This window comes from Delphinus delphis, chromosome 18 (assembly GCF_949987515.2).
Source record: "Delphinus delphis chromosome 18, mDelDel1.2, whole genome shotgun sequence".
Classification (NCBI taxonomy): domain Eukaryota; kingdom Metazoa; phylum Chordata; class Mammalia; order Artiodactyla; family Delphinidae; genus Delphinus; species Delphinus delphis.
The window spans coordinates 77,806,083-77,816,426 of record NC_082700.1 but is presented as its reverse complement, the minus strand read 5'-3'; the positions used below and the strand labels follow the sequence as shown (position 1 = coordinate 77,816,426).

At 52.3% G+C, this 10,344-nt stretch overlaps 1 long non-coding RNA gene across 1 annotated transcript; it reads left to right on the top strand.

The window, feature by feature from the left end:
• Window positions 1-9: 9 nt before the first annotated feature.
• LOC132413721 (uncharacterized) lies at window positions 10-7,740 on the top strand. Its single transcript, XR_009516793.1, has 3 exons — window positions 10-79; window positions 588-726; window positions 4,088-7,740. It is a non-coding gene; the product is annotated as an uncharacterized lncRNA (long non-coding RNA).
• Window positions 7,741-10,344: the final 2,604 nt, after the last annotated feature.

Sequence of the window (10,344 nt, the reverse complement as noted above, 5' to 3'; positions counted from 1 at the left end):
GTGACCGCGACGCCACGTGACTCGGGTCTCGCCTCCGACCCCCGCCCGGTCTCCGGCCGGCGGAAGCGGAAGGCGGGCGGTGGGTGCGGCTGGTCACCTCCTGGAGGGGCCTCTGGGTCCCGCCTGGGGCTGCCGGATGAAAAGAGGGGTTGGGACCGGACGTGCGGCTCTCCACCGCGGGCCGAGGGTGGGAGTCCCACGGCGGCCGCCCCACGGGAGACGAGAGGGCGTTTCCGCAGGGACGCTGATGCTAACGCGTTTCTCGGCCTCGGGGCCCGTGGAGAATCCGGGCTGGGGGCTAGGAAGGAGGGGGATGTGAACACGCGTACTGAGTGTTACCCCTCGTGCTGGAAAAACACACAAGGCACAGGATGTTAATCTAGACACAATCTTGACTGAAGGGGCTTCAGAGGGTTCGGTGGCTCCCGGCTGTCACCTCGTCCTGGAGGCCGTGGGGGAGTGGCGGCCTTTCCCGGAAGGTTCAGAAGGGCCCCAAGCTGCCCAGGGAAGGAAATCGCAGCCTCGCTGCTTCCAGAACCTTCCTGAAGTGCCTCTCACTCACTCCCCAGTTCCTGATTTGCTTCTAGGCTCTGCCCGACTGCTGCCCGCGCTCTGGCCACACGGGCCCTTTGCAGAGAGAGGTGACGCCCTCCTGCCCTGCTGCTTCGTTGAGCACTTCCAACCCCACACCCTGGGGAACGTGCCTCCAGTTCACCTTCAGTGCAGGTGTGTTGGTTACTACCTGTCATAGGCTTTGATTTTTGTGACTTTTGTTGTTGTTGTTCTTACATTTGTTTGCTTTTTGTAGATTTTGTCTTCCTTGTTCTTTCTTCCTGTCCAGTTTCCCTTCCCCACCACCTTCTAATACCATCAGCTGAACAAGTCGTGACACTGAAGGATTTCAAGTAAGAGGAAAGCAAAGAGGCCGAGGGAGCCCCAGGCTCGTTGGGTTTTGTCGACTGAAAGTTGAGAGCTGTGTTTTTTTCAGGGATCGTTCTTAGGACTTCAAGCCGGGTCATCTCAACCCCGAGAATCCGAGGGGGGAGCCAGGATATATAGGAGTTTTTGCAACAAAGGGCAGGTAGTCGGAATGTCAAAAGATTATCGTTAATTAAGGAAAACCAGATATCTCCAGTTAAGGAATTTAGCGCTTTTCTATGTATGGAGAGATGCAAGAGTCTGGGCTCACTGAAATCATTCCTTTGATCTGCACCTCAGCTCTCTGGGGCCAGCGTCCTGTGCTCTCTCATCCTGAGTCCCCTCAGGGCTCACCGTCTGGGGTAGTTGCAGTGTGATGACGCCGTGATGGCAGGCATTCCTTGTTTCCTTCGTGAGTCTTCTCAGGCTGCAGGGTGGGGAGTGGCTGCAGTTACTGATGACTGATGGCTGCAGTGTCCTTCCTTACTGACATGGCAGGCAGCATTCTTAGTCCACAGGTTGTTCAGCTCTTTGGGGCAGAAATCTGCTGTTACTACAGAGTTGATTTGCTGATGTCTTGTTTAGGTGTTTAGGGATCTTTCTGGATTTTTTGTTTGTTGCTGTTCCAAATGGGGAAGAGTCTCAGCGGGATCCCATTTGAGAGAAGTGCTGTCTGTTGAAGTGTGCCGTGGGAAAGAGGAGGTGTTGGATCTGCGGTCTCTATGCTTTCACTGTGAGGTCCCTTATCAGCAGCAGGTTGTTAACATGATGTTTGTACAGTAGGTTATTATCTGAGCCTGAGCTGTCCCTATGAAGTAGAGTGTTCAGTTCAGATGTAACTGGAAAATTCTAAAATATTTCCCTTTTCTCTTGAACTTTCTGATGGTGAGAAACTACCAAAAAATCTTGAGTATGGAAACAAAAGACCTATTAATTTTGTGCTTCTCAGCCTTGGAAGCCCCTTCCTCTGTTGAGAGAACGCCTTACCCTCTGAATATGGTTGGCAGACAGAGCACCCAGCAGAAGTTGAAAAAACCAGATGGTCACTTTCCCAGCCTTCCTAGCGGCTAAGGTGCGAGCTCAGCCCAAGTTCAGCCCATTAGACTGGATCAGGAGCTAGTGGTTGCCCCTGAACGTGGTGTTTGCTGGTGACGGCAGCTGTAGCCGCAGCAAAGTGGCATTTCTCCCGGCGGTGGCGAAGGGTCTTCACCGGGTTGTTTGTAGTGCCTTCAGCCGTGGCCCTTGCTGCCCCCTCGCGCCTGCTATTTCCCTAGCGTCATTCTGCATTCCTTTTGGAAATTCTGTGAGCTACTCAGAGGCCTTTCAACAGGGGATTTTTCTGCTTAGACCCATCAGAGCACATTTCTACTGTGTCCAACTGCCCAATACACGCTGTGTTTGAAATCTTCTCTTTTTAAAGACCAAAAAGGAGTTTGTGTGAGCAAAAGAACAGGGTGTAAAAAAAACAGAAAAATGAAAGGTTTAGCAAAAATTCTATGAAGTTACATTTTAATAGAGTATGGAAAAGTAATATGGTGGGATTTTCTTGTTTGGTATTCTTTTTGTTTGAATTCTTAATGAAGGCTGGGTCTGATCTGGTTTTTTTTTCTTCTTGGCCGCGCCACGCGGCTTGTGGGATCTTAGTTCCCTGACCAGGGATCAAACCCGTGCCCCCTGCAATGGAAGCACAGAGTCCTAACCAGTGGACCGCCAGGGAAGTCCTGGATCTGAACTATTCTGATTGAAGGAAAGATGGGGAAAACCAAGCACAGTGAAGGACTCCACACCTTCTGAATTCTTTTGGAGACTTTTTTAAAGCCTTTTAAAAACAAAGCAGTGAGGGCAGTGAGTGGAGAGGCCTCTGCGGAGCTGAGCAGGGACTGGGGACCCTGCTTTGGTAATAATGAGCGGGCGAGTTCACAGGTGAAAGGTGGGGCCTTTTACCTGTGAAATGACCTCGTGCCGCTAGGAGGGTGTGGGCTCAGTAGCTAAGGAGATAAGTGATGGCTGATGGAAGGTGAAATCTAGAGGAACGGACTAGCAGGCAGTCTGTGCTTTTTTTCCTCTTTTGCTCTAAGTGACGCTTTTTCTTGAGACTTGGTAAGCAAAACTAGTAATGTCGCATAGTGCTGTCGTTTTTAAAGCTTGTTTTATGAAATTTCTAAAAGGGAAATTTTGAATAAAATTAGGATAATCCAGTGAGTGCTGTTGTACCGTTACTTTTACCATTTTCCCTGCCTCCTCACTTGTTTTGTGTTTTGGTTGGTTTGGGGGCTTGAGTGTTATAAAACAAACCTCAGACATTGTATTTTTCATGTAAATCTTTTACATAAACAGAATGCCACTATTGTAGCTAATATAAAAACAAAACCTAAGAATTCCTTAGTAACTAATTTCCAGGTTATGTTCACACGTCTCCAGTTGTTCAGAAAACATCTTTTTACAGCCAGTGTGCTCCCTGTGGCTCCGGCGAGGTCTGCACGCTGCCCTTGATGGCGTGTCTCAAGTCCCTGTGTTGGGGAAGGGGAAACGAGGTCACTTGTCCTGTAGGACACCCACACTTTGGGTTGACCTGGTGAGTCCTTGAACGGCCATGTCTTCCTCTGCTCCGGTAACCGGGTGGTCTGATTGAGGCTTGATTGAATCAGGCTCATCTCCCCCAGGTACCACGCTCCACACGTGGTGCTGGACCCTCCCCACGCAGTGTGGAGTGCGGGTCTGCAACATTGGCTGCGTCTGGGGCTGGTTAGCAGTGCAGAGCCTCGGGCCCCTCCGTGGACCCACAGAATCAGAACCTGCGTTTCAGCCAGGGCCTCGGGCCACTAGTGTGCATGGAGACCTGAGAAGCACTCTGCCCTTTTCTTCAGGCTGTGGGGCCGCATTGGGGTGGCCCCAGCGGCCCCATCCACTGCAGAGTCCCTGGCAGCCTTTGACCTCTGACCCCACGGCGTCGCATGCATCCCTGGCGAGTCAGTAGGCCCGTACTCCGGCGGGCTTGGCGGAATCTTTGCTTTGCTTTTTTGGCCACGCCGCGCAGCACGCAGGATCTCAGTTCCCCAACCAGGGGTCGAACCCAGGCCCCTACAGTGGAAGCGCAGAGTCCTAACCGCTGGACCACCAGCGAAGTCCCTGGCAATTTCTAATTCTATCTTTCCTATTGTGCTGTCAGCTGGAGCAGACCTGTAAGGAAGAATTTTCCATCGTGGACCAGTTGGTTACTCCAGAGTACCGTCCCTACAGGAAAGCTGGGATCCGTGCCTGATTCGAGATCCTTTTGTCCGGCTTCAGAGTAAGAACTCAGTGCCGAAGCAGCTTCCAGAAGTGAACTGCCGCACCCGCGTGAGCCGTGCGCTCTGGGGGGTGATGACCTGTCGGTGCGGGTTCCTCAGCGGTGACCGGCGCCCCACCTGGTGCGGACACTGATGGTGGGGGAGGCCATGTGTGGCGGGGAGGTAGCAGAGGGGCTATGGGAACTCTGTACTTTCAGTTTTGCTATGAACCTGAAGCTGCTCTAAAAAAGCCAGTTTATTAGAAAACAAAGTGAACATCACATTTTAAACATGTGATGTTGAAGTGCTGTGTCACCGTGGATTTCTGTATAGTTGATATGTCTTCAGGCTTTGTAGTTATTATCATTTTCAGGTTAAAATTGTGTGGTCTTGGTAGTGCAGCCTCCTAGATGTGAGTAACTGTGATATTTCTCTCCACGTGGGCTGCCCCTGTTGCTGTCCCACCAGCGATGCATCAGCAGAGAGCCTGTGTGCCCACAGCCTGACCCTGACCTGTACGAAATTATGTCCCTGCAGTTTTCATTTGCATTTTCCTTATGAGTGGGGCACCTGCCTTTTTGCCCATCTTTCTATCAGATTATAGAGATATTTGCAATACAAGTCACATTTTTAAAGTCAGTGTATGATTTTTAGAATCATTTTGTTTGCTTATGGCATGTCTTTGTGGAAGTTCTTTTGTTTAAACGTGGGTGAATTGATCACTCTTCCGTAGCATTTGGGTTTTAAGTCCTTCCTAGTCCTAGGTTAGAAGACTCTGTCTCTTCTGCCAATGCATGTGTAGTTTCATTTCTGCATCTGTATCTCTGATTCAGGATGCCGACGGGCAGGGCAGAGAAGGGGTCCATGTCACCCTTCCCATGCAGGTCTCTAGGTATCCTCCTTCCACTTATCGAAAGCTCCCCTTTTGTGCACTGATTTGAGATTCCACCTCATCCTGTGCTGACGTGAGAACATACTTGACTTGATTTTTGGAGCTGCCCCAGCACCACTCTTTTGAAGTTATAGGTGCTGTATCTGCGGGGCCAGCTCCCTCACTTTTCTCCTTCAGGGTTTTTCTAACTGTTGTTGTCTATTTGGCCATGTGATCTTTTGCAATCAAGTTGTCTTTGAAGATAAAGTTAACGTTCACCCGAGAGAAATTCTGACTTAGGTTGGCAGTGTTTACGGCAGCTGTAGCCATCATTGCCCCAGGCTGCACGCAGGCGGTGGCGGGGATCCTCCGGGCACTTGGGAAGTGCAGGACATTCTGGAAAGGGCAAAACTGTTGGGATTGGCGGGGCTGGGGCAGCCCGAGGGGGTCTGGGCTGACGGTGACGAGGGGGTGGGGATGGGACTTTGAAGGTTTGCCAAACCCATAGGAACGTGCACCCCGAAGACTGGACTTCATGTTAATTTTAAAGCTACCAAGCAGGATGTGGGGGTGCAGTCCGTGACAAAGGTGACTGTCCTGGTGGTCCTGTGGCCACACCCCAACCCCAGGAACTCCGTGTGTGGACCGGAGATCTGTGTGGACACTGTCCTCTGGCTGGTCAGCTCATTCTCCCTGGGGTAGGTTAGCGGTTCTGAAGCTGTACGTTTACCGGTGTTGAACAAATAAGGAGATATTTTGCAGATAATGAGAACTGGCAGGTTCCTTGCTGTGGGAGCGAGAAGCCGCGGGGGGAAGAGGGGACCCTGTGAGCTGGAGCTCATATGTGTGTTTAGAACACAGATCGACGGAGAGTCACAGAAATCCACAGAGCCGGGCGTTTGCGCGCGTCGGACTGTCTCCTGAGTGCCCGCTGAGGGCCGAGAAGCACAGCCCTGCAGGTGAGGGTCCTGAGGACGCTCCCTGGGAAAGGAGCCAGGCGGTGCCCACCCGGGGCCTCGGGGACGCAGGTGCCAACCTGAGCTGCCAGCAGCCCCGGGCGCTGGATGAGGAGGTGATGCTGACAGCATTGGGGCGGAATCCAAAGGGTGGGGTAAATGTCGCTGAGAAGTGAGGGAACACAGGGCATGTCCTCCTCACAGAGCCTCCAGCACGGAGGGCCGTGGGCAGTGACCGCTGCGACCGCTGCCGGCGCCCCGGGGGACCGGTGCTCGAAGCTCAAGGGCAGACGGCGTCCGTATGGTCTCAGAGACGTCTCCAAATAGCTCTTTCTTAACTACAAAGAAAAAAGGAGTCATTGTGCAGTGGAGACGCCACCTGCCTCAGCTGTGAGGGTCCCTGTCCCTGGTGACACCGCTGTGCCCTCCTGTCCTTCCTGGTGACCTGTGCCCCAGGCCAGTCCTCAGAGAGTATGGAGCAGGTGGTGGGGCGGCTGGCGACGGCTGACCCTGCTCCTCAGAAGCCTCCAGGTCACGGAGACAGGGACCAAGGGGACTGTCCCAGGTGGGGGCCTGAGGATCCAGGGTCAGCTCCCAGGACAGAGATGGGCATTTGCAGAAATACTGGTGACGTCCTCGTCCACCGCGTGGCGTAGCCAGTAGCGTCGGAGCAGGGCCACCCTCGTTGCAGATGGTACATGCTTTCCTTCCCAGAGGGGCTCATGTCCCGGGAAGTGTGGAGTCCGGGGGAGGGGACTCTGGTGCCCCTGCAGCTCTTCTGTGAGTCCCAAACTGAAAGAATCTTTTTTTTTTTTTATTTTTTTTTTTTGCGGCACGCGGGCCTCTCACTGTTGTGGCCTCTCTCGTTGCGGAGCACAGGCTCCGGACGCGCAGGCGCAGCGGCCATGGCTCACGGGCCCAGCCGCTCCGCGGCATGTGGGATCTTCCCGGACAGGGTCACGAACTTGCGTCCCCTGCATTGGCAGGCGGACTCTCAACCACTGCACCACCAGGGAAGCCCCCGAAAGAATCTTTACTGGGATCACGTGGTGGTCATCTGTCAGCTGTGGGGATGTGACGTCTTTGTGGTGTCCCTGTCGTCCCCTGAAAAGGACGCACGACGTGAGCCCCGAGTTTCCGCGTGATTCGGGGACAGCCCGTCATCCAGCTCTGGGGAGCCGCTCCGAGGAGGGGGGCCTCGTGGAGGGTCGCTGCCTGTCACGGGGACAAGTATCCCGTGAATGACTCTAGCGCTTTCCTGAGGGTGGGAAGATGCAAAGATCCGGTCTGTAAATGTTGTTCCTAAAGTGTAGCCGTCGAAGGGCCTGTTTTCCCAAAGCGCCAGGCCTCATTCCGTCCTGGGTCTGCGCTCCCCTCGGGCTGCTCTGTGTGCGCCCGGCGCCCCATGGCTTGATCCTCGGGGAACCAGATGGTGGGGACGTCCTTTGTTTTACACTATAATTAATTGAAGTCTAGCTTATGCTGCTTTTGAAGAGTTTACTGTCTTACTGTGTGAAGATAACAGGTGCTGTGATAGGCAAATTGGAACAAAAGGGGGAAATTCAATGTTCACGTCAACCAGCTATGTATTGTGATATTTAAAGGCTCTTTTCCATGTATTTGTGCTTTTTAAAAAAATTATTGTTGCATTTTGTATCCTCCTCTTTTCACTTGTAACAAATATTTTCCCATGCTATTACAAACTCTATAAATACACTGTTAATAGTATCTGTTATTACATCATTTGGCTGCAGTGTTTTATTCGATGATGCCTCTCTCCCCCAGTATAAGTGACGCTGCTTAGGAAAAGCCTCATGGCTCCTGTGTCTCCGCTCCGATACCTGCCACACTCACAGCGCCCCTGACGCCAGACGGTGCTGCAGCTCCAGCCAGCTGTCCTACCAGGGAACTCAGTCCCGACACTACCTGAGGTCTCCAGGTCAAGGGCTCAGCCCCACCCTTCAGATGCCAGTCAATCACCAGTGGCAGGTCCCCAGGTTACCCACAACCTCTGTCCGACTTGTTACAAACCGATTGTCCCCGCCCCTGACTCGGCCTCCGTTAATTTGCTGGAAGGGCTCACAGAGCTCGGGGGGAGCGCTCCTCAGGTTTCCTGGTTTATCCCGGAGGAGAGGACACAGATGAACAGCCGGATGAAGAGGCACAGGGGGCGAGGCCCAGAAGGGTCCCAGGCGCGGGAGATTCTGTCCCCGTGGAGTTGGGGTGCCACCTTCCTGGCACGTAGGTGTGTTCCCCGACCTGGAAGCTCTCTGAACCCCACACTGTTGGGATTTTACGGAGGTTTCATCACAGAGGCATGAGTGATGGTTAACTCAGTCTCCAGCCCTCTTTCCTTCCCGAGAATGGGGCGGGGCTGGAAGCTCCGAGCTTCTAATCACGGCTTGGTCGTTGTGGTGACCAGGAGCCACCCAGAAGCCCCCCTGGAGTCGCCTCGTGAGAACAAAGGACGCCCCTGTCACCCAGGAAACTCCAGGGGGTTTAGGGACTGTGTGTCAGGTACAGGGTCAGAGACGTAGTGTTAGAACAGAAGATGCTCCCAGCGGCCTCGTCAGGAGTTCCGAGGGCTTCAGGAGCCTCGTGCCAGGAACGGGGGCAGAGACCAATATGGACATTTTCTGTTATCTCACAAATACTATGATAAATATTTTGAGGACAAATTATTTGTTTATGATTTTTCTTTGAGATTCATTTCCCCTGTAGATTAAACTGACTAGGTTAGAAGCAATGGTGTTTAACACACTCCTGCCGGTGTACGCGCCCAGCGACCATAAAAGGGCTTGAGGGTTCATCCTTCCCTTTGCCCTTCCTCACGGGCTGAGTAGTGTGCTGGTGTTTCTGTTTCACTCAAGTTACCCGTCGTTCTTGCTTTGCCCAAGAACTCCCCTCGGAAGGGACCACTGTTTGCAGACGTTAGAGTCCCCAGCCCTGGACCTGGGGGATGTGGGTGCCACAGGGCTGCCCGGCGTGGAGCCCCGACCTGTGAGTCCAGGGGGCCCCTGGCGCTCAGTAGGCACAGCTCACAGCAGACGTGGGCCTGCACCACACTCCCGGGGACCGTGATTTCTCACTTCTCTTTTCCAGTTCTCTTGCCCACTTAGCTCAAAAATATTTACTTTTAGTCCAGTAATGAAACAAAAGGCAAGAGGATGATGGCTGGTAAGTGTAAGACTAGTATTAATGAATAACATGTCAGAAAAATAGAAAACAGTGTGCTTTCAAGTGACATGTACGCTAATAAGTGGGGGAAGAAGCAAGACTCCCATCATGCAACGTTTTTAAAAACTCAGCCTCCCCTCCAGGTGGCTAACACCCTTTCCGCTGCTTAACGTAAGGCCATTGAGAACATCTTTTATACACGTCCCATGCACCTCTCGGAGAACTCCCTTTTGTTAGTTTCCTCAAAATTCTTCAACCACAGTAGGCTTCCTTTTAGAAGGTTACAAAAAAGGAACCCTCATAAAAAAGAACCAAAACTTTTTGCTTTCTTAGAAAGCAGGTTAAATCCAGTAGTTCCAAGTCACCTGCAGCACGAGAACTTGTGTGACTTCAGTCACGTGGAGTTTCCAGTTGCAACGCCCTGGACGCCGTCTGGGCCCCTGGTCTGAGCTGGTGTGACTCGGGCCTGAGCTGGTTTGAGAAACGAGATGTGGCCAGCAAGGCTTCTTCCTAGTCGTGGGCAACGCAGGGCAGGAACTGAAGTCCCCATGAAGCTACTTCCACGTTTGTAACTCATGATTGTAATTCACAGTGGTTCTGTGTGGCCAGCGAACCCACAAGTCCGCAGCAGTAAGGCTGGGAAGGCTGACAGCGAGAGAGGGTGTAACCGCAGAGCTCCAGGGAGAGCTTCTGTTCCAGACAGATAAGACTGGACTATTAATCAGTTAATCTGGGCGTTGTCTGTTCTTAACTACAAAAAAAAAAGTTTAGGACCAAGATAGAAACATTAAGAAAGCTCACAATGACCACGAGCCCAACTGCCTAAGACCAGTCTCCTCCTGCCTTCTCGTTTCTCCAGCTAGAGCCAGGGAAAGGTGCCCCATTCATTTTCTTTTTTTCTTGTAACTTTTACCTTGTCAAATCCACTTTTTAAAGGTTAGTTTATATAAAATACACATACCATTTTAGGTGTACAGTTTGATGAATTTTGACAAACGTAGTGTGAGAGGAAAATCAAACTGGCACCAGTGTTGCCGAGAGAGCCTCTAACTGGACCAGAGGCCGCTGAGGAAGTGGGGTTTGTACGCATCTCAGTCTGGATGGAATCGGAACTCTGACCACTTATCGTCTTGACGCAGGTGTCCGGAACATC